The sequence below is a fragment of the Pseudophryne corroboree genome, chromosome 1 (assembly GCF_028390025.1).
Source record: "Pseudophryne corroboree isolate aPseCor3 chromosome 1, aPseCor3.hap2, whole genome shotgun sequence".
Taxonomy (NCBI): domain Eukaryota; kingdom Metazoa; phylum Chordata; class Amphibia; order Anura; family Myobatrachidae; genus Pseudophryne; species Pseudophryne corroboree.
Window position 1 is genome coordinate 808,430,941 of NC_086444.1, and position 24,451 is coordinate 808,455,391.

General features: G+C 46.1%; 1 long non-coding RNA gene across 1 annotated transcript in view; it reads left to right on the plus strand.

Moving 5' to 3' along the window:
• The first annotated feature begins 11,468 nt into the window (after positions 1 to 11,468).
• LOC134948903 (uncharacterized) overlaps positions 11,469 to 24,451 on the plus strand; it is a 72,416-nt gene continuing 59,433 nt past the window's right edge. Inside the window, exon 1 of the long non-coding RNA XR_010183060.1 lies at positions 11,469 to 11,544. This is a non-coding gene — a long non-coding RNA (uncharacterized LOC134948903). The remainder of the gene's footprint in view (positions 11,545 to 24,451) is intronic.

A 24,451-nucleotide genomic window follows, 5' to 3' on the forward strand; every position in this document is an offset into this window, starting at 1 on the left:
GGAGGGAGGTTGCTGCCACTGAGCAGCAGCAGTTTCCTCCTCTCTACCTGCATGATGTGCTACTGCAGCAGTGCTGCTATACGGCAGTAGTGGGAGGGTGAGAAGTGCTATGGAGGGCGATTGCACTGATCATCCTCCCCCCAGATCTGCCACTGCCCCATGTATAGCAACTTTTATACATGCCTCCCATACCAACCAGCTAGTCACATATGCTTTTACAGAGTTGCTTGTTAAACATTCCTCCTACACTGCAACTTGTTACAAATGCTTCTCCTTACACTACATGTTTATTTCACAACCCTTCCCCTCACAGCAGCTTATTACACATACCCCTCTACACAGCACCTTGTTGCACATACCCCTCTATACAGCACCTTGTTGCACATACCCCTCTATACAGCACCTTGTTGCACATACCCCTCTATACAGCACCTTGTTGCACATACCCCTCTATACAGCACCTTGTTGCACATACCCTTCTACACAGCAGCTTATTACCCATACCCCTCTACACAGCACCTTGTTGCACATACCCCTCTATACAGCACCTTGTTGTACATACCCCTCTACACAGCAGCTTATTACACATACCCCTATACACAGCACCTTGTTGCACATACCCCTCTATACAGCACCTTTTTGTACATACCCCTCAACACAGCAGCTTATTACACATACCCCTCTACACAGCACCTTGTTGCACATACCCCTCTATACAGCACCTTGTTGCACATACCCCTCTACACAACAGCTTATTACACATACCCCTCTACACAGCACCTTGTTGCACATACCCCTCTATACAGCACCTTGTTGCACATACCCCTCTACACAGCACCTTGTTGCACATACCCCTCTATACAGCACCTTGTTGCACATACCCCTCTATACAGCACCTTGTTGCACATACCCCTCTACACAGCACCTTGTTGCACATACCCCTCTATACAGCACCTTGTTGCACATACCCCTCTATACAGCACCTTGTTGCACATACCCCTCTACACAGCACCTTGTTGCACATACCCCTCTATACAGCACCTTGTTGCACATGCACCTATAAAATAAAAAAAGTAATTTTTTTTTGCCAAGTTCTGGACGTCTTCTCAACACGTTATGGTGCTTTGGCCTGTTGTCACGGGTTGGGGATGGAATCCTGGCGGCCAGGATACCGGAGGTCAGTAGACGAATACCGGTCAGAATGCCGGCAGTGGGGCGAGCACTAGAAAGCCTCTTGCAGGCTCGCTGCGCTTGCCACGCTGCAGGCTTACTGCGCTCGCCATGCTGCAGGCTCGGTGACTTGCTGCACTCACCACAGGTTCTATTCCCACTCTATGGGCATCGGTATTAACTTCATCCCGTTGTCACAAATATAATCAAACACACTGTATACTTTTGCACAAATTCAGTCATCACCACTAGCTTGCGATAGACTAGAACTATCCTTAGTGCAGCTGTTGAGTTATGATTCTATACAATAGCACTACCTCTCAAATGCAAAACTGCTATCTTCACTGCCCCAAGTGCGAAAGCATAGAAATAATTAAGATAGTAGGGAATCTAAATTGGCGCTTCATAGGAACATAGGCCCAGATTTGTCAAAGATTGGAGAGAGATAAAGTACAAATCAGCTCCTGACATTTTTCAAACACAGTCTGTAACATGGCAGTTAGGAGCTGATTGGTTGGTGCTTTATCTCTCTCCAAGGTTTGATAAATCTGGGTCATTATATTTAATATATCCCTTCTGCTTGAGTTGATTAGACTAGTGGTTCTGAAACAATTCCTTAGATTTCATCAACAGCGTTCCAAACAGAAAGGAAGAATCATAACTTTCCCTTAATATCTTGAATCAGCACAACAAATTAGTTGTGATAAAGCAACAAAAAACCTCAAATAAACTTTCAAATGACAGTAGAGTTGAGACATCTGGCCAACAGCCGTTTCATGTGCAGGCACGCATACAACTGGATGCAGACTCCCTAAGCACCTTTCCCAGAGGGCTCCAAAAAAATAATAGGCACTTTTATCAACTCCCCGAGTGAGCTGAACCCAAGTGCTGGAAGTAAAAACTGATTTTTACTATCGACATTCTCAAAGTTGACAGGGAGGTGATCGAACAGCAGGCTATAGCAAAACTGTGCAAAGCAGAGGACCCTGAAAATTAGTTTTGGAGAATGCCCTGTGGTGGTCATTCCGAGTTGATCGCTCGCTAGCAGTTTTTAGCAGTTGTGCAAACGCTAAGCCGCCTCGCTCTGGGAGTGTATTTTAGCTTAGCAGTAGTGCGAACGAAAGGATCGCAGAGCGACTAAAAAAAAAAATTGTGCAGTTTCAGAGTAGCTCCAGATCTACTCCTAGCTTTACGATGACTTCAGACTGTTCAGTTCCGGATTTAACGTCCCAAACACGCCTTGGGTTCTCCCAACCACGCCTGCATTTTTCTTGGCACGCCTGCGTTTTTTCGAACACTCCCTGAAAATGGTCAGTTGACACCCAGAAACGCCCACTTCATGTCAATCACTCTGGGGCCAGCAGTGCGACTGAAAAGCTTCGCTAGACCTTGTGTAAAACTACATCGGCCGTTGTGAAAGTACATCGCGTGTGCGCATTGCGCCGCATATGCATGCGCAGAAGTGCCGTATTTTGCTTCATCGTTGCGCAGTGAACATTTTCAGCTAGCAATCGACTCGGAATGACCACCTGTGTTACAAGAACCAATGGACTGGTCTGTGGCCCAAGTTGGGCCAGTTTGCCCACAATGAGTTGAACCTCAAGAAGCCCTGGGTTGTTCCGGGTAATCCTACTCATCAACAAAAGTGGTCCTGACATTGACTGACTCAAGAAGTGAACTTATTTTGGCTTCCAGATAAGGAGCATGAGAGAATCTTTTTGCCAATCAACTGTAAAGATCAGGACATGTTGTCCATGGCAACTATAGCACCTAAATTACCAAACACACTTATTTTGGGTTGTAACTCCCCACTGTTCAAGGAGGATTTCTGTGAGCAAGTCTGGCCGGACACATTGGCAGCTGATTTATTGTCTAGGTATACATATGGTGGTGAAAAGGTACTGCCAGGCTTGTTCTGTTTGCCAGAAAACCTGTCCCAAACCCTTATAGCGGGCCCCTCTTGTCCCACTACCAGTAGTCCATATTCCCTTTGAGCGAATTGGTATGGATATATGGCAGAGGTTCCCAAACTGTGTGCCGTGGCTCCCTGGGATGCCTCGGGACACTTGCAGGGGTGCCCTGGGTTGGTGGTCCAGGACCAATTCAAATTATTCATGGTCAATATAATAGGCAAAACCAGTGCTGGTGGCTGCCAGTCATAAAATATGTGGACAAACAGAAGCAAATCTTGTCCCTCACCACACAACTGACCCTAAGGATGACATATAAACGCGATCTACTTAATGTAACAGTTCTTTCTAAATTTCTCAATAAGAAATTTTTGGCCTAAGGGTGCCGTGAAAAAAATGCTGATATTCTAGGGCGCCGTGATTCAAAAAAGTTTGGGGCTAATTCAGGTTGGATCGCAAAGAGTTAGCATGCGGTTAGAATTCTGGGTGGCGTTGCCCTGCGATGGGCGGCCCCCAGCATGCGATCAAAAAGATTGCAAATTCTGCTACTTGCAGAATTTGCAATCCTTACTGAATCAGGTCCTTAGTGGGGCCCCTAGATAAGTCTGCTTCAGGCCACCAGTATGTGTTTGTGGTGCTTAGTGGTACTTGACTATGCAACCCGTTATCCGGAGGCAATTCCCTTGTGGAATATAAAGTCTAGTATGACAGCTGAAGATGTTATGTTAAGGTGTACATGCTTATGAATTCCCAAGGAGATCCTTACTCTCCAGGGTACACTGTCTATGTCCAAGCTGATGAGGGACATGTGCCAACTTTTAGGTGAACATCTGTAAACAGCCTGGTGGAGTGGTTTTGCTGTACCTTGAAACATATGGTTAAAAAAAAATATGGTTGGTAAAGAATGGGACATCCTTATTCCCTACTTGTTATTTGCAGTCCGAGAGGTGTTGTCATTACAGAGTACTTTACCAGCGCAGTCAGGATCACCTCTGAGCTATCTTTGAGGCACACACCGGAAAGCTCGTTGTGGTATAACTTATTTATATATTGAAACTGGAATGGATCATAATACAAACTGATAGTCAAAACAGTATATCTGTGCATGAGCTGCCATCATGCATGCTCCATCTCTCTCCTTCATGCAACCTTCAGAATAAAGGAACAAACAAGTGTAAGACATACATCACAGTCTGTAAAACACATAACATATATACGACAGCTCCACCTGCTGTCCCTCCTGTGTAACACATCAAGTCTGAATCTATTGAATGCTGTTTCTCAACAAGAGGTACCCAAACTTCATCGGATTGTTGCCATTTCCCAAAACGTAGGCATGTCACCGATGTTGTGGGGAAGTGATGAGGCCAGGATTTCCATAAGAAGATGGATATTTCTTGGCCACTTTGTTGGATCTGTGGAGGCTGGCTTGCTCGACCCCATGGGTTATGCAGCCAGCCAGTGGTGTGACAGATGATCTGATGCTGTGTTTTTGGATGCAGCTCAGATCATAAATGCAGCCAGGAGGTGTGATGCCTCCTGCTTCATCAACATATTAATGCTATCTCTGCTGCTTCCAGGTAAGCAGCAGTTATAGCATCTCCAACCACATCTCATTCAGGCCTAATGTCCTAGTCCTGATACTGACCCAGGAATGTAAGCTTTCTGCCCACTGGCAAGGCCCCTGTGAGGTAGTGGAGGCTGTTGGTCCTTTAAAGTATAAGGTTCATCAACTGGGTAGGAGAAAAGAAGAACAGGTGTACTACATCAATCTTCTGACACATTTGCAGGATGTTGCTCCAGCGTCGGGGTTATCGGCCACAGTAATTGAAAGGTAGAAGTCCCCATAGAACCTACCTTGTCTATGGGGCAAACAAAATTAGCTGAGAAGATGGTATAATGGAATAGGGATATCTTCTCTCACCTTCCCAGGCTGACTAATTGAGTGCTAAAACAGAAACTGTAAGGCGGTAAGGAAAGTGGAGAACCTGATCCAGTTGGGTGTGACTGGGGAATCCACACATGAGTGGAGTAGTCTGATTGTGCTAGTTACGAAGCCCAATGGAAGCATACATTTTTGCAATGACTTAAGATGGGGAAACAGCGTCTCTTAGTTCGGCGCGTACCCAATGCCACGGGTGGACGAACATAACAACCTTCGATTTCACAAAGGGTTATTGGCAAATTCCCTTTACTCCCTCAGCTAGGCAAAATACTGCATTCCGATGGCCTCTTCTAGTAAAAGTAATGGTGCTTCGGGCTGCATGGGTACCTACGTTCCAATGAGGTATAAACAGGGCCGTTTCCAGGCACGTTCGACTGGAGCGGCCACGCGGGGCACCGGGGTTTTAAGGGCGGCTGGGCATTTCTAATAAGGTGCAAGCCATCAGCCAATCAGAGCTCGCGGACTGGCAGCGGCGGCTCCTGATTGGCTGCCGGACCGCGAGCTTTGATTGGCTTTCAAACTGGCGCCATAATTGAGATGCCAGATGCTGGAGACGGTCACGGGAGACTGGAGAACCGCAGAGTCCAAACTGGACACATCGCTGTTAGCCGGGGTGATGAGGGCAGGTGTGAAGTCATTCGCAGCCTGGGTGTATTGTCCATTAGCCCGCGGCGGTGCCTGGGAGGTCGGAGCTGGGGCTGTATCAATCACAGCCATCTCCATCTGCCTGTCCCAGTGCTCAATAACCCCAAGACAAGCCCACTCTGTGCACAAAGGGGATTCCCAGCAGCCACATCCCTGACTATTTCAAGCAGCCAGGCCGGGAGGATTAACTGGGTCAGCAGGAGGAGTGCTGCCCACCATCAGAGGAAGCCAAGAGGCTACGTTTCATGATGAGAAAGGCGGCGGCGCTGCCAATGTGACTGGTTCAGGTGTCAGCGGCGGCGGATACCTGCAGATCCTGTCCTCGACTGGCCCGCTGCACCATCCCCAGCAAGGACTCCGCTACGGAGCAGCACCACCAGGCAACTGCCAGCTTCCTCTACTCACCACCACATGGACCCAGAGCCAGCTGCAGCCTACACTGGGGTGCCCTCCGGTATCCACTGTTACACCCCCTGCTCTCATACCCCCACTGTCATGTGTATAGTGTGCTACATGTCTGTGTCCTTCTCACTGTCCTGATGTGCACCAGTGCTTCCCTCCCCTACATGTACAGCTCATGCCTGGCACATATATACTTACACAATACACATGTATCTGTGTCCAATACACTGCTCACTTTCCTAAGCTTAATTAAACCTATCTTAAGGGTGGCACTTGCTAGGCATAAACTACATGTGTGTGGGGGATTCTATTTCTAGAAAAATGTTTTATAGTAACTATTTTGAAGCATTACTATATGGCGGCATTATTATTATACTGCATCAGCACAGGCATGTTCCTGCCCCAGATGAAGGGGGCAGGGGAAAGGTCACCTGTGTGTTAGCTGTTATTGTTATTGCATCTGTCACTGGGGAAGACGTCGGGGCATTACACTGCTGTGTGGGGTAATTGCACTGCTATAATACTACAAAGACCAGTTTCTCTACTGTCTTCAGATTGCTGGGGGCATATCGTGTAGCTGGCACTGCTGGGGGGCATATCATGTCTATCTGGCACTGCTGGGGGGCATATCTGGCACTGCTGGGGGGCATGTCATGTCTATCTGGCACTGCACTACTGGAGACAGTGGGCTAGATGCATCATCGCTTGGAGAGTGATAAAATGGAGAGTGAAAAAGTACCAGCCAATCAGGTCGAAACTGTCATGTCACAGGCTGTGTTTGAAAAATGGCAGTTAGGAGCTGATTGGCTGGTACTTTTTCACTCTCCATTTTATCACTTTCCAAGCGATGATGCATCTGGCCCATTATGTGTAAGGAACATTACTGTGGCTGTTATGTGTAAGGCTACTAATTGTGTGCGTAGAGGGGGTGTGAAAATATATTTATTTATAGTTTGATAATGCTGGTGTTAGATGTGCATCCGGTATCTGCCATTAGTGCAGTGGGACTGCAGTGCCACTCCTAGATGGGCCAGATGTTTGTGCCGCACACTTGTGTCGCTTAGCCTGGTCGTACAGCTACCACATTGCACCTCTTTTACTTCTTTGCATGATGTGCTGTTTGAGTACTAGTTTTTTAAAGTGCCATCCTGTCTGCAACTGCAATGCCACTCCTAGATGGGCCAGGTGTTTGTGCCGCACACGTGTGTCGCTTAGCTTAGTCATACAGCTAACTCATTGCACCTCTTTTACTTCTTTGCATGATTTGCTGTTTGGGGACTAGGTTTTTTTATGTGCCATCCTGTCTGCAACTGCAGTGCCACTCCTAGATGGGCTAGATGTTTGTGCCGCCCACTTGGGTCGCTTAGCTTAGTCATCTTACGACCTCGTTGCACCTCTTTTACTTCTTTGCATGATGTGCTGATTGGGGACTAGTTTTTTTAAGTGCCATCCTGTCTGCAACTGCAGTGCCACTCCTATATGGGCCAGGTGTTTGTGCCGCCCACTTGGGTCGCTTAGCTTAGTCATCCAGCGACCTTGGTGCAACCTTTTGGCCTAAAATCAATATTGTGAGGGGTTCAGAATAGGCTGGAAATTAGTGGAAATGAATGTCATTGAGGTTAATAATACCGTAAGATCAAAATTACCCCCAAATTCTGTGATTTTAGCTGTTTTTATGTTTTTTTCAAAAATCATCCAGATCCAAAACCAAAACGCGAAAGGGTAGTTTTGGCAAAACCAATCTAGATCCAAAACACGAGCATGGAACCAGAACCAAAACCAAAACACAAAACACGAAAAGTGCCCGCCGCACATCTCTAGTTTTTACCTAGATCTGGTAACTGCTATTCATGCTGCCACATTAGAAACCAGCTCCATTTGTGTGGATAATACATGTTTGTTTTTATGTGGGTCTGCTTGACTGAGCCTGGAGAGAGAGGGTCTATTTGAGATCAGCTGACTGACATAAGAGGTCACCTATGCAATAGCGCTGGCGAAGTTATATAAAAAAAAATTCAGCTCCAGAGTTCACTTGGGCACAGTCCTGTTACAGAAAAGCAAAGGGTAGAGAACCCGGTTTCATACCTGAATCAGAAATTATTACCAAGGCAACAAAAGTTTGACACCGTGGAGAAAGAGTACCTTTTCATAAAATAGGCTACATAAGCACTTTGTTACTATATGTTGGGCAGAGGGTTCTATTATGGTGGGTGCAGATAACCGGGAGATAAACATCAAAGTTACCAGATGGTTCTTAGCACAACAACCTTTCAGGTTCACAATAGAACATAGACCAGAGATCTTGCACAAAAATGCAGATGCCTAATACAGGGTTGAGTATCCCTTATTCAAAATTCAAAATCCCACATTTTTTGCGGCCGTTACGGAGATAATGACATATATATTATATTATATGTATAGATGTATGTAGATATATAATATATATGTCATTATCTCAGTAGCGGACCCAAAAATGTGGGATTTTGGATATGGGATACTCAACCTGTAATGGAAATTTAAGCTCCTTGTGGGAGGGATATTGGAATGATACCTTCCAAACAATGAGAGAGAGAGAGGAATCTCTCTCATTGTTTAGCTGCACATATTGGGGGTAATTCCGAGTTGATCGCAGCAGCAAATTTGTTAGCAGTTGGGCAAAACCATTTGCACTGCAGGTGTGGCAGATATAACATTTGCAGAGAGAGTAATAGGCCCTACACACTGGCCGATATACTGAAAGATATGAACGATCTCGTTCATAAATGAACGAGAACTCGTTCATATCTTTCAGTGTGGAGACTCCAGCGATGAACGATGCGCGTCCCCGCGCTCGTTCATCGCTGGTCTCCCGTCGGCTGTGATTGCAGGCCAATATGGACGATCTCGTCCATATTAGCCTGCACTTCAATGCAGCCGGGTGACGGGGGGAGTGAAGAAACTTCACTCCCCCCGTCACTGCCCCCCCGCCGCCGCCGGGTCGCTCGTCGGCCGTATCCGCCGTCGGGCAGCTCGGCGGCGGGTCGGCCAGTGAGTAGGGCCCCTTAGATTTGGGTGTGGTGTGTTCAAACTGAAATCTAAATTGCAGTGTAAAAATAAAGCAGCCAGTATTTACCCTGCACAGAAACAAAATAACTCACCCAAATCTAACTCTCTCTGCAAATGTTATATCTGCCCCCCCTGCAGTGCACAGTGGGGGTAATTCCAAGTTGATCGCAGCAGGAATTCTGTTAGCAATTGGGCAAAACCATGTGCACTGCAGGGAAGGCAGATATAACATGTGCAGAGAGAGTTAGATTTGGGTGTGGTGTGTTCAATCTGCAATCTAATTTGCAGTGTAAAAATAAAGCAGCCAGTATTTACCCTGCACAGAAATAAAATAACCCAACCAAATCTAACTCTCTCTGCAAATGTTATATCTGCCACACCTGCAGTGCACATGGTTTTGCCCAACTGCTAAAAAATTTCCTGCTGCGATCAACTTGGAATTACCCCCATTGTTTTACCCAACTGCTAACAAATTTGCTGCTGCGATCGACTCGGAATTACCTCCATTGCCTACATACTGGAAGTAAGTGCTGGGGAATTATTGTGTTTTTTTCTGGATCTAATATCACCTTACTGGTTAGGTGGTCTGTTACCAACATAGCCAAATATGCAATATACCATAGGCAAAGCTATGCCTTGTAAATGATTGCTGCTTTAAAGAACCATCCGTGTTCAGCTGGCAACCCACACCTCTGGCCGACTTGGACGCATTACATCCGGCCCATGGTCTTTTACCAAATAATACTATGAACTTCTGTCTTTTTGCCTTAAGTAGATATTGCATTTTGTTTAACATGTGGTTTTTGGTTCAAGCCATACCATGTAGAATTTGAGTACATTTGTTTTTCTTACCCAAACACTACGTATTTCCTTCTTCTGTTTAGATTCTGTTTTTATTTTCTAACTTCAGATTCAGAAGCTAAACCTAACAATGGCAAACAGATCTAAAAAGCTGTATTTATGTAAAACACTGGTCTTAGTGGTTTACTCTGCTGTTTAAGGGAAATTGCATCCCTTTGTTATGGTTTTAATTTCCTTATGGACTATTTCAGTAATGAAGATTCCCTTTGCATTTATGAGTTCAATAAAAAAGGTGAATTACGGGTTTATGATGTTTAAATTTAATGAAAAGGTTGTGTGTATGTTATTTATTGAACTGCATAGTAGGCAGGCAAGCGCCGGTATTACTAAACAGTCAAATGCTTGCGCAGACTTGTAGTGCCACAGTAGTAGTAAACCACTTTTTGCTTATATTACCTCTGAACCAACCACACCAGTGATGCCAAGATGAGCTCTAGGGGTAAATTTACTAATGTGGGAGTTTTTTTTAGAACTGGTGATGTTGCTCATAGCAACCAATCAGATTCTATAAATCTTCTAGAAGCAGCTAGATAAATGTTAAGTAAAAATCTGAGTGGTTGCTATGAGCCACATCAACAGTTCTAAAAAAAACCTCCCACCTTAGTAAATTTACCCCCTAGTGTTATTAAGCACATGGTTGCTTGCCTTTACTGTAAAGCAAATCCGTGGAAAGAATACACTGCACTCTTGTGTATAGAAAACACACTCCAAACGTAAAAGATATAGGCCCTCATTCCGACTTGATCGCTCACTAGCTGCTTTTAGCAACAGTGCAAACGCTAAGCCGCCGCCCTCTGGGAGTGTATCTTAGCTTAGCAGAAGTGCAAACGAAAGGATGGCAGCGCTGCTACAAAAAAAGATTGTGCATTTTCTGAGTAGCTCGAGACTTACTCCTAGCTAGCGATCACTTCAATCTGTTTAGTTCCTGTTTTGACGTCACAAACACGCCCTGCGTTCGGGCAGCCACGCCTACGTTTCCCCAGCCACTCCTGCGTTTTTATCTGGCACGCCTGCGTTTTTACACACACTCCCCGAAAACAGTCAGTTACCACCCAGAAACTCCCACTTCCTGTCAATCACTCTGCGGCCAGCAGTGCGACTGAAAAACGTCGCTAGAACTTGTGGAAAACTGCATCGGCTTTTGTGAAAGTACGCCGTGCGATACGCATGCGCTGAAGTGCCGATTTTTAGCCTGATCGCTGCGAACAACGGCAGCTAGCGATCAACTCGGAATGGGGGCCAAAGTTCACAGTGCTTGCAAACGTTTTTCAATAGAAAACCTTATCCTAGGTATAAAAGTGCATGCGCTCATACGCGCACGCAGGGGGGGGTTTCCGAGTACCTAGAAACCCCCCTGGCCGCCGATCCATCAGTGCTGCTGTCCGTTTTTTTTAGCATTTATTTTTAATTAGCAGCAGCAGCTCCCTCCTCCTTACACTGTCCGAGTGACAGTGAGAACCTGGCTGCTGCTGTCTGCCTGTAGGGGGAGCTGCAGCGGAAGCGCACGGGACAGCTCCTCTCTCTGCTGTCTTCGGCTCCCACTGTGTGTGACTCTGCAGAAGCAAGGTGCGTGTCTCACATTCTGTATGTGTGTGGGATCATGGATGGAGGGGTAGTTTATAATAAATTGTACTGCAGCAGTTTGTGAGTAGCCATGTATGTGTATAAGGTGCGGGGGTGAGGAGGGGGGTGTTGTGTTTACTGTTAATGGGTGTGTACATGGCTATGTACATGGATACTATGTGAGTAACTAAGTATGTATGCTGTGTGCATGTATAGTGTGTGTGTGAATGAATGCTGTGTGCATTTATTCTGTGTGTGTGTTTTTATGTATGCTGTATGCAATGCATGCCTGTGTACTGTGTGTGCATGTATACTGTGTGTGTGTATATGCATGCATGCTGTGTGCATCTGTTTTGTGTATGTAAGTATGCCTGTGTGCATGTATACTATGTATGTATGTATGCATGCTGTGAGTATGTATGCATGCATGTGTACTGTGTGTGTATGTTGTGCGCATGTATACTGTGTGTGTATGTATGCTGTGTGCATGTATAGTGTGTGTGTACGTATGTATCCTGTGTGCATGTATACTGTGTATGTATGCTGTGTGCATGTATGCTACTGTACAGTATGTGTGTGTATGTACAGTATGCCTATGTACAGATGTGCGGTATGTAATATATATATATATATATATATATATATATATATATATATATATTCTCTGACGTCCTAGTGGATGCTGGGAACTCCGTAAGGACCATGGGGAATAGCGGGCTCCGAAGGAGACTGGGCACATCTAATAAAGAATTAGGACTACCTGGTGTGCACTGGCTCCTCCCTCTATGCCCCTCCTCCAGACCTCAGTTAGAATTCTGTGCCCGGCCAAACTGGTTGCACACTAGGGGCTCTCCTGAGCTCCTAGAAAAGAAAGTATATATTTAGGTTTTTTATTTTCAGTGAGATCTGCTGGCAACAGACTCACTGCTACGAGGGACTTAGGGGAGAGAAGCGAACCTACCTGCTTGCAGCTAACTTGGGCTTCTAGGCTACTGGACACCATCATCTCCAGAGGGATCGAACACAGGCCCAGCCTCGGTCGTCCGGAGCCGCGCCGCCGTCCCCCTTGCAGAGCCAGAAACAAGAAGAACGTCCAGGAAATCGGCGGCTGAAGACTCCGGTCTTCATTAAGGTAGCGCACAGCACTGCAGCTGTGCGCCATTGCTTCCCATGCACACCACACACTCCGGTCACTGATGGGTGCAGGGCGCTGGGGGGGGGGGGCGCCCTGGGCTGCAATAAGAGTACCTTATATTTGCATAAAACACATAATATAGTCAGTAAGACTATATATGTGTAAAATCCCCTGCCAAAAATATCCTTAAAAAAGCGGGAGAAGTCCGCCGAGAAGGGGGCGGGGCTATCTCCCTCAGCACACTGGCGCCATTTCCTCTCACGGCTCCGCTGGAGGGACGCTCCCCAGGCTCTCCCCTGCAGTTTCCAGGCTCAATAGGGTGAAAAAGAGAGGGGGGGGGCACTAAATATAGGCGCAAACTGTATATTTATAGCAGCTATAGGGGAAAAATCACTGTGTGTAGTGTGAATCCCTGCATTATATAGCGCTCTGGTGTGTGCTGGCATACTCTCTCTCTGTCTCCCCAAAGGACTTTGTGGGGTCCTGTCCTCAGTCAGAGCATTCCCTGTGTGTGTGCGTGTGTCGGTACGGCTGTGTCGACATGATTGATGAGGAAGATTATATGGAGGCGGAGCAGGTGCCGATAAGTGTGATGTCACCCCCTGCGGGGTCGACACCGGAGTGGGTGGTTATGTGGAAGGTATTAACCGACAGTGTCAACTCCTTTACATAAAAGGCTAGATGACGTACAGCAGTGGGACAGCCGGCTTCTCAGCTCATGCCTGCCCAGGCGTCTCAAGCCATCAGGGGCTCAAAAACGCCCGCTACCTCAGATGGCAGACACAGATGTCGACACGGAGTCTGACTCCAGTGTAGACGACGACGAGACAAATGTAAAATCCACAAGGGCTATCCGTTGTATGATTACGGCAATAAAAAATGTGTTGCACATTTCTGACATTAACCCAGTTACCACAAAAAAGGGTATTATAGTTGGGGAGAAAAAGCATCCAGTGGTTCTTCCCCCATCAGATGAATTGAATAAAGTGTGTGAAGTGGGGTTCCCCCCGATAAGAAAATAGTAATTTCTAAAACGTTACTGATGGCGTACCCTGTCCCGCCAAAGGACAGGTTACGTTGGGAGACGTCCCCTAGGGTGGAGAAGGCGCTCACACGCTTGGCAAAAAAGGTGTCACTGCCGTCTCAGGATACGGCCGCCTTAAAGGGGCCTGCTGATAAAAAGCAGGAAGCTATCCTGAAGTCTGTATATACACACTCAGGTATTATACTGAGACCTGCAATTGCTTCAGTGTGTAGTGCTGCAGCAGCTTGGTCCGATACCCTGTCAGATAATATGGATACTAGACAGGGATACTATTTTGCTAACCATAGAGCATTTTAAAGACGTGGTCTTATATATGAGAGATGCACAGAGGAATATTTGCCGGCTGGCATCTAAAATTAATGCAATGTCCATTTCTGCCAGAAGAGTATTATGGACTCGGCAGTGGACAGGTGATGCTGATTCTAAAAGGCACATGGAGGTTTTGCCTTATAAGAGTGAGGAATTGTTTGGGGAGGGTCTCTCGGACCTAGTATCCACAGCAACAGCTGGGAAGTCGACATTTTTACCTCAGGTTTCCTCACAGCCGAAGAAAGCACCGTATTATCAGGTACAGTCCTTTCGGCCACAAAAAGGCAAGCGGGTCAGAGGCGCTTCCTTTCTGCCCAGAGGCAGGGGAAGAGGGAAAAAGCTGCACCAGACAGCCAGTTCCCTGGAACCAAAATCCTCCCCCGCTTTCTCTAAAGTCCACCGCATGACGCTGGGGCTCCACAGGCGGAGCCAGGTGCGGTGGGGGCGCGTCTCCGGAACTTCAGCGACCAGTGGGTTCGCTCACAGGTAGATCCCTGGGTTCTACAAGTGGTATCTCAGGGATACAAGCTGGAGTTAGAGGCCACTCCCCCTCGCCGTTACCTCAAATCTTCCTTGCCGACTGCTCCCGAAGAAAGGGAGGTAGTACTGGACGCTATTCACAAGCTGTACTTCCAGCAGGTGATAATCAAGGTACCCCCCCCCTTCAACAGGGGCGGGGTTACTATTCCACAATGTTGTGGTACCGAAACTAGATGGTTCGGTGAGACCCATCCTAAATTTAAAATTCTTGAACACTTATATAAGGAAGTTCAAGTTCAAGATGGAATCGCCCAGGGCGGTTATACAAGCCTGGAAGAGGGTGTCCCCATGTACCAGCCTCACCAGGAGTACCTCAGGTTTGTGGTACAAGACTGTCATTACCAATGCCAGATGTTGCCGTTTGGTCTGTCCACGGCACCGAGGGTATTTACCAAGGTAATGGCCAAAATGACGATACTCCTTAGAAAGAAGGGAGTTATAATTATCCCGTACGTGGACGATCTCCTGAAAAGGCGAGGTCCAAGGAGCAGTTGCTAGTCAGCGTAGCACAATCTCAGGAAGTGCTGCATCAGCACGGCTGGATCCTGAATATCCCAAAGTCGCAGCTGATTCCCGCGACGCGTCTGCTGTTCCTGGGTATGATTCTGGACACAGAACAGAAGAAGGTTTTTCTCCCGGAGGAGAAGGCCCAGGAATTATCATCTCTGGTCAGGGACCTCCTGCAACCAAAACAGGTGTCGGTGCATCACTGCACGCGAATCCTGGGAAAGATTTTAGCTCTTACGAATCGTTTCCCTTTGGCAGGTTCCATGCGAGGATCTTCCAGTGGGATCTCTTGGACAAGTGGTCCGAATCGCATCTTCAGATGCATCGGTGGATCACCCTGTCACCAAGGGCCAGGGTGTCTCTGCTGTGGTGGCTGCAGAGTGCTCATCTTCGTGAAGGCCGCAGATTCGGCATACAGGACTGGGTCCTGGTGACCACGAATGCAAGCCTCCGAGGGTGGGGGGCAGTCACTCAGGGAAGAAAACGTCCAAGGACAAAAACTTCCTTGCATATAAATATTCTGGAACTACGGGTCATTTACAATGCCCTGAGTAAAACAGAATCCCTGCTTCAAAATCAACCGGTGCTGATTCAGTCAGACAACATCACGGCTGTCGCCCATGTAAATCGACAGGGCGGCACAAGAAGCAGGATAGCAATGGCAGAAGCCACAAGGATTCTTCGATGGGCGGAGAATCACGTGATAGCACTGTCAGCAGTGTTCATTCCGGGAGTGGAAAACTGGGAAGCAGACTTCCTCAGCAGACACAACCTCCACCCGGGAGAGTGGGGACTTCATCCAGAAGTCTTCAAGCTGATTGTACACCGGTGGGAATGACCACAGGTGGACATGATGGCGTCCCGCCTCAATAAAAAGCTAAAAAGATATTGCGCCAGGTCAAGGGACCCTCAGGCGATAGCTGTGGACGCTCTAGTGACACCGTGGGTGTACCAGTCGGTTTATGTGTTCCCTCCTCTTCCTCTCATACCCAAGGTACTGAGGAGAATAAGAAGGAGAAGAGTAATAACTATAATCATTGTTCCGGATTGGCCAAGAAGAGCTTGGTACCCAGAACTTCAAGAAATGATCTCAGAGGACCCATGGCCTCTGCCGCTCAGACAGGACCTGCTGCAGCAGGGGCCCTGTCTGTTCCAAGACTTACCGCGACTACGTTTGACGGCATGGCGGTTGAACACCGGATCCTGAAGGAAAAGGGCATTCCAGAGGAAGTCATCCCTACGCTGATTAAAGCTAGGAAGGATGTGACCGCAAATACATTATCACCGCATATGGCGAAAATATGTTGCTTGGTGTGAGGCCAGGAAGGCCCCAACGGAGGAATTTCAGCTGGGTCGTTTTCTGCACTTCCTACAGTCAGGGGTGACTATGGGCCTCAAATTGGGTTCCATTAAGGTCCAGATTTCGGCTCTGTCGATTTTCTTCCAAAAAGTACTGTCTTCACGGCCTGAAGTTCAGACTTTTGTTAAGGGAGTGCTGCATATTCAGCCCCCTTTTGTGCCTCCAGTGGCACCTTGGGATCTCAACGTGGTGTTGGATTTCCTAAAGTCGCATTGGTTTGAGCCACTTAAAACCGTGGAGCTAAAATATCTCACGTGGAAAGTGGTCATGCTGTTGGCCTTGGCTTCGGCCAGGCGTGTGTCAGAATTGGCGGCTTTGTCTTGTAAAAGCCCTTATCTGATTTTCCATATGGATAGGGCGGAATTGAGGACTCGTCCCCAATTTCTTCCTAAGGTGGTATCAGCGTTTCATTTGAACCACTCTATTGTGGTGCCTGCGGCTACTCGGGACTTGGAGGATTCCAAGTTGCTAGATGTAGTCAGGGCCCTGAAAATCTATGTTTCCAGGACGGCTAGAGTCAGGAAGACTGACTCGCTATTTATCCTGTATGCACCCAACAAGCTGGGTGCTCCTGCTTCAAAGCAGACTATTGCTCGCTGGATCTGTAGCACGATTCAACTTGCACATTCTGCGGCTGGACTGCCCCATCCTAAATCTGTAAAAGCCCATTCCACGAGGAAAGTGGACTCTTCTTGGGCGGCTGCCCGAGGGGTCTCGGCTTTACAACTTTGCCGAGCTGCTACTTGGTCGGGTTCAAACGCATTTGCAAAATTCTACAAGTTTGATACCCTGGCTGAGGAGGACCTTGAGTTGCTCATTCGGTGCTGCAGAGTCATCCGCACTCTCCCGCCCGTTTGGGAGCTTTGGTATAATCCCCATGGTCCTTACAGAGTTCCCAGCATCCATTAGGACGTCAGAGAAAATAAGAATTTACTCACCGGTAATTCTATTTCTCGTAGTCCGTAGTGGATGCTGGGCGCCCATCCCAAGTGCGGATTGTCTGCAATACCTGTATATAGTTATTGCTTAACTAAAGGGTTATTGTTTGGAGCCATCTGTTGAGAGGCTCAGTTGTTATTCATACTGTTAACTGGGTATAGTATCACGAGTTGTACGGTGTGATTGGTGTGGCTGGTATGAGTCTTACCCGGGATTCCAAATCCTTTCCTTATTGTGTCAGCTCTTCCGGGCACAGTTTCCTAACTGAGGTCTGGAGGAGGGGCATAGAGGGAGGAGCCAGTGCACACCAGGTAGTCCTAATTCTTTCTTAGATGTGCCCAGTCTCCTTCGGAGCCCGCTATTCCCCATGGTCCTTATGGAGTTCCCAGCATCCACTACGGATTACGAGAAATATAATTACCGGTGAGTAAATTCTTATTTTCTCTGACGTCCTAGTGGATGCTGGGAACTCTGTAAGGACCATGGGGATTATACCAAAGCTCCCAAACGGGCGGGAGAGTGCGGATGACTCTGCAGCACCGAATGAGCAACTCAAGGTCCTCCTCAGCCAGGGTATCAAACTTGTAGAATTTTGCAAATGCGTTTGAACCCGACCAAGTAGCAGCTCGGCAAAGTTGTAAAGCCGAGACCCCTCGGGCAGCCGCCCAAGAAGAGCCCACTTTCCTCGTGGAATGGGCTTTTACAGATTTAGCTCTTATTAACCGTGGCCACTAGCTTTCTCATGCACCCCTGTGTGGACTTTATTATCCTGAACCTGTCTCAGCTGTTTTTTAGCAATCATCTTTGAGCCAGTGCAATAGGTGACTAGTGTGCCTTTAAAAGCCATAAAGTCTGTGGCAGGTACACATTACATCTAGCAGGCAGATGATGCAGCAGTGTGGTAGTCAGGTTTTAAGACTCTGTGATAGTGTAGGACCTGTATGAAGGTGGGGTACCTTGAATCGGTATACAGGCTTCCGTGCATTGGCCAATCCACCAACTAAACCCCCATCATTTATTTATTGAATTGTTGAGGATAAGTGAGTTTACTTTGGTGAGTGCTGGGTTCTCTGTTTGTATTTATTAGAGCGATGTGGTCATGGGCTACATGCACCCCGCCCTGTGAGTGGTAAGTACAGCTGTGTACCCCGCTTCTGTGGTGGAGAGTGCAGTGTTACATGCACCCCACCCTGTGAGTGGTAAGTGCATAGCTGTGCCCCGCTTCTGGTGCGGTGAGTGCTGTGGTTTTTACTCTGTGTGTGTATATGAAGGGGTTAATCTATGGTTAGCTCTTATTAACCGTGGCCACTAGCTTTCTCATGCACCCCTGTGTGGACTTTATTATCCTGAACCTGTCTCAGCTGTTTTTTAGCAATCATCTTTGAGCCAGTGCAATAGGTGACTAGTGTGCCTTTAAAAGCCATAAAGTCTGTGGCAGGTACACATTACATCTAGCAGGCAGATGATGCAGCAGTGTGGTAGTCAGGTTTTAAGACTCTGTGATAGTGTAGGACCTGTATGAAGGTGGGGTACCTTGAATCGGTATACAGGCTTCCGTGCATTGGCCAATCCACCAACTAAACCCCCATCATTTATTTATTGAGTTGTTGAGGATAAGTGAGTTTACTTTGGTGAGTGCTGGGTTCTCCGTTTGTATGTATGTGTATGTATATATATATATATATATATAGATAGATAGAGATAAATATACATACATACAAAAATTATTGTGCTCTCTTCCACTTACCTGACTGTACAGTGCTGTGTAGCCCTGTCCCCCTGCTTGGACTCCACCCTCCCTTTTCTTTTCAATATATGAGAGAGAACACTTTACCATCATGCCCCCTCTTAATCCAGCTCTGGATGTAACGGAAATGTGGGATGTTTTAAAAGGGTTGCTGGATAGCAATATTCATAACTTTATTCCCATGGGCAGTAAACGCAGGAGTATTAAAAACTCAAAACGATGTGGCTTAACAAGAAGGTTAAGGCAGAAATGGATAAAAAAAGCGGGCTTTCAAAGCATTTAAATCTAATGGAAAGGAGGAGTCTTTCAAGTATTACAAGGAGTGTAATAAGAAATGCAAAAAAGCAATAAGAGCAGATAAAATGGAAAATGAAAAGCAAATCGCTATAGAGAGTAAAACCAATCCTAAAAAGTTTTTTAAATACATAAACGGTAAAAGGTTAAAAAAGGAGACTATAGGTCCATTAAAAGATGAATTAGGAGAATTGATAAATGATGACGAAATAAAAGCGGAAATACTGAACAAATTCTTTTCATCAGTATTCACCAGTGAAGAACTGATGGTGGGAGTAGAGCATAACAATTGTGACAGTAATGATTCATGGTCAGATACTTGTTTAAGCGAAGAAGTAGTCCCGGAGAGACTAAGCAAAATTAAGATTAATAAATCACCTGGTCCTGATGGACTTCACCCGAGGGTTCTTATGGAGCTTAGTTCACAACTAGCACGACCCCTATAACTTGATTTTCAATAGTTCAATTAGATCAGGCATGGTACCGAAGGATTGGCGTATAGCTGAGGTAGTGCCATTATTTAAAAAGGGATCCAAAAATCTTCCGGGAAACTACAGACCAGTTAGTTTAACATCTATAGTGGGGAAAATATTGGAAGGAATTCTAAGGGACGTCATACAGGAGTATCTAAAGTCCGCTAGGATTATTAGCAAGAACCAGCATGGGTTTGTGAGGGACAGGTAATGTCAGACTAACTTAATTAGCTTCTACGAGGAAGTGAGCAATAATCTTGATCAAGGAAAAGCAGTGGATGTGGTCTTCCTAGATTTTGCAAAAACCCTCAATACAGTTCCTCACAGGAGATTGATGATCAAATTAAAGGAGATTGGCCTAGGAAAAACTATTTGCACATGAATAAGCAGCTGGTTGGATAGCAGGGTACAGCGAGTAGTGGTCAATGGGATGTCCTCAACCTGGTCCCCAGTAGTCAGCGGAATACCAGAAGGGTCCGAACTCGGACCACTACTGTTCAACATATTTATCAATGACCTAGAAATAGGCCTGGAAAGCACAGTGTCAATCTTTGCAGATGATACTAAACTGTGTAAGGTAATTAATTCAGAACTGGATGTGGAGTCCTTGCAGAATGATCTATCTAAACTTGAACTCTGGGCGTCTAAATGGAAAATGAGGTTCAATACAGACAAATGCAAGGTTATGCATTTTGGAACTAAAAACAAACTTGCATCCTACATATTAAATGGGGAACGCCTAGGGGAAACAGAGTTGGAAAAAGATTTGGGGGTATTCATTGATAATAGGCTTAATAACCATACACAATGTCAAAACGCAGTAAAGAAGGCAAGTAAGGTGCTAGCGTGCATAAAAAGGGGAATTGAGACAAGGGACTCGGATGTAATCATACCGCTGTATAAGGCATTGGTACGTCCGCACCTGGAATATTGTGTTCAGTTTTGGGCACCATTGTATAAAAAAGACATCAGTGAACTCGAAAGTGTTCAAAGGCGAGCTACTAAATTGATTAAAGGCCTAGAAGGACTGGACTATAAGGAAAGACTTACTAGGCTGAATATGTATATACTAGAAAAGAGGCGCCTAAGAGGAGATATTATTAATATCTTCAAATATGTAAAGGGACATCACAAAGAGTTATCAGAGGAATTATTTATTAAAAGAACACAGTTTAGGACACGTGGGCACTCACTGCCACTGGAGGAGAGAAAGTTCCGAATGCAACGGAGGAAAGGGTTCTTCACTGTTAGGGCAATCAGGATGTGGAATTCCCTGCCAGGGAAGGTGGTAATGGCGGACTCTGTAATTGGATTAAAAAAGGAATGGATAAATTTCTGAATGAAAAAGCTATCCAAGGTTATAATACTTAAAATATCAACGTGGTTAATCCGGGGGTAACATGAGTTATAGTAGCTAACTAGTCATAAAACATTATTTAGCAAGTATGTAGAATCATCACAACTTAAAACAGGTTGAACACGATGGGCAATTTGCCTCTATTCAACCTCAAATACTATGTTACTATGTTAATATGTTATCTAAACATAGAAACATAGAATTTGACGGCAGATAAGAACCACTTGGCCCATCTAGTCTGCCCCCTTTTTTTTATCCTTTAGGTAATTTCAACCCTTTTTGAACCTTAATTCTTTGTAAGGATATTCATATGCCTATCCCAAGCATGTTTAAATTGCTCTACAGTCTTAGCCTCTACCACCTCTGATGGGAGACTATTCCACTAGTAGTTATCTAGTAGTTATTATGGGACAGGGGCCTTTGTGTGTTTGTCAGGTGGTTTGCAAGGGTGCGGTGCGCCCCAATGACAGGGATCAGCTACTTTATGGTAAGTACTGTATCATCACGTTAGTTTGCCAGGGCATTCGCTTCTAAGGTTGGTCAATAGGTTACTTGCTCCTTTTTTCTGACTCTTGCACTTGTGCAAGCAAGGTATCCGTGGGAGAACTCGTCTCTGCAGAAGACACCTGTAGTCCCCCGCCACAGGCCAGAACAAATTGGTGCATGTACAATACGATGTGGCTGCACTGCTTCATTCCTATTACTTGAGCTGCACAGTCCCACATGGAGAGCATGTAAACATCTTGACTACTCTGTTGTGTTTGTTTTATAGTTATGCTGTTCCCATTCGCCATTGGGTTCTTTTCCAGCTTGTCTGGATCTGGTAAGCCACCTCTTACGCAGTCAGTGCATGTTATATATTACTTAGAGATGAGCGGGTTCGGTTCCCTGAGAATCGAACCCTACAGGACTTCACTACCCAAACCAGGATCCGAGCCCGGCTCGGGTTTTCCCACCTGACTCCGAAGCCAGAACGAGGAAAAACATCACCATCCTGCTGTCGGAATACTCGCGGGTTTTGGATTCCATATAAGGAGGCGTGTGTCACCGCCATTTTCACTCTGGAATTGGAGAGTGTAGCGAGAGGACGTGTCTCCGTCCTCGGTGTCTGTGCGGGAGGGAAAGTGGGGTGCGATTCCAGTGCTGTCTTGTTCTGCTCAGTCCAGTGTAGTGTATTATGCTGCATCAGTTCAGTCACAGTGGTGGTGTCCTCTGCTGCCATATGTTCAGTGCTGCTGTATAAGTCCAGTCCAGTGGTGCTGTGTTGTCCTGCATCAGTCCAGTGGTGGTGTCCCTGTGCTGCCGTCTAAGTCCAGTGGTACTGCCGTCTAAGTCCAGTGATACTGCCATATAAGTCCAGTGATACTGCCATATAAATCCAGTCCAGTGGTACTGCCGTATATGTCCAGTGGTACTGCCGTATATGTCCAGTGGTACTGCCGTATAAATCCAGTAATACTGCTGTATATGTCCAGTGGTACTGCCGTATAAATCCAGTGGTACTGGCTATAAATCCAGTCCAGTGATACTGCCGTATATATCCAGTGGTACTGCCGTATAAATCCAGTGATACTGCCGTATATGTCCAGCGGTACTGCCATATAAATCTAGTGGTATTGCCGTATAAATCCAGTCTAGTGATACTGCTGTATAAGTCCAGTGATACTTCCGTATAAATCCAGTGATACTGCTGTATATGTCCAGTGGTACTGCCATATAAATCCAGTGGTACTGGCGTATAAATCCAGTCCAGTGATATTGCCGTATATGTCCAACCCAGAGGGAAGTCGGAAGACTACTTGTATTACTTCAACTAAGCAAATGACTGTCCAACAGTCCTTTGCGAGGAAGATGAAATATGACAGCAGTCATCCTGTTGCAAAGCTGATAACTGAGGCCTTGACAGCTATGTTGGTGTTAGACGTGCATCCGGTATCTGCCATTAGTGCAGTGGGACTGCAGTGCCAACCCTAGATGGGCCAGGTGTTTGTGCCGCACACTTGTGTCGCTAAGCTTAGCCATACAGCTACCTCATTGCACCTCTTTTACTTCTTTGCATGATGTGCTGTTTGGGGACTAGTTTTTTTAAGTGCCATCCTGTCTGCAACTGCAGTGCCAACCCTAGATGGGCCAGGTGTTTGCCGCACACTTGTGTCGCTTAGCTTAGCCATACAGCTACCTCATTGCACCTCTTTTACTTCTTTACATGATGTGCTGTTTGGGGACTAAGTTTTTTTTAAGTACCATCCTGTCTGCCACTGCAGTGCCACTCCTAGATGGTCCAGGTGTTTGTGCCGCACACTTGTGTCGCTTAGCTTAGTCATACAGCTACCTCATTGCACCTCTTTCATTTTTGCATGATGTGCTGTTTGGGGCCTAGTTTTTGAATAGTGCCATCCTGTCTGCCACTGCAGTGCCACTCCTAGATGGACCAGGTGTTTGTGCCACACACTTGTGTCGCTTAGCTTAGCCATCCAGCTTCCTCATTGCACCACTTTTTCTTCTTTGCATCAAGTGCTGTATGGGGCTTATTTTTTAAATCTGCCATCCTGTCTGACACTGCAGTGCCACTCCAAGATGGGCCAGGTGTTTGTGCTGCACACTTGTGTCGCTTAGCTTAGTCATACAGCCCCCTCGATGCAACCTTTTGGGCTAAAAACAATATTGTGAGGTGTTCAGAATAGAGAGAATATGTGGGGGAATTAATGTTCTTGAGGGTAATAATACATTAGGATCAAAATTACCCCCACATTCTGTGATTTTAGCTGTTTTTATGTCTTTTTTCAAAAATCATCCAGATCCAAAACCAAAACACGAAAGGGTGGTTTTGGCAAAACCAATCCAGATCCAAAACACGAGCATGGAACCAGAACCAAAACACGAAAAAGTCCCCGCCGCACATCTCTAATATTACTTCCATTATGTTTAAGATATTAGGTGCTCTACTTTCCAACAAAGCGTAAGAAAATATTGCTCTATTTAAATAAGCTACAGTTAGATCTTGTGTTCCTTCAGGAAACTCACTTCCTGCTGAAGTTGTTAAGCTGAATATGTTGGGATGGAAGTTCTGGTGTCTGCTCCATTTAACTCCAAGTCCCAGGGTGTTGTATTATTAGCTAAGCAATCACTGTCTGTATCTGTTCTGTCCACAATAATTGACCCTAGTGGTCGCTTTCTTATTGCGGAGGTCTCTATTTATGATAT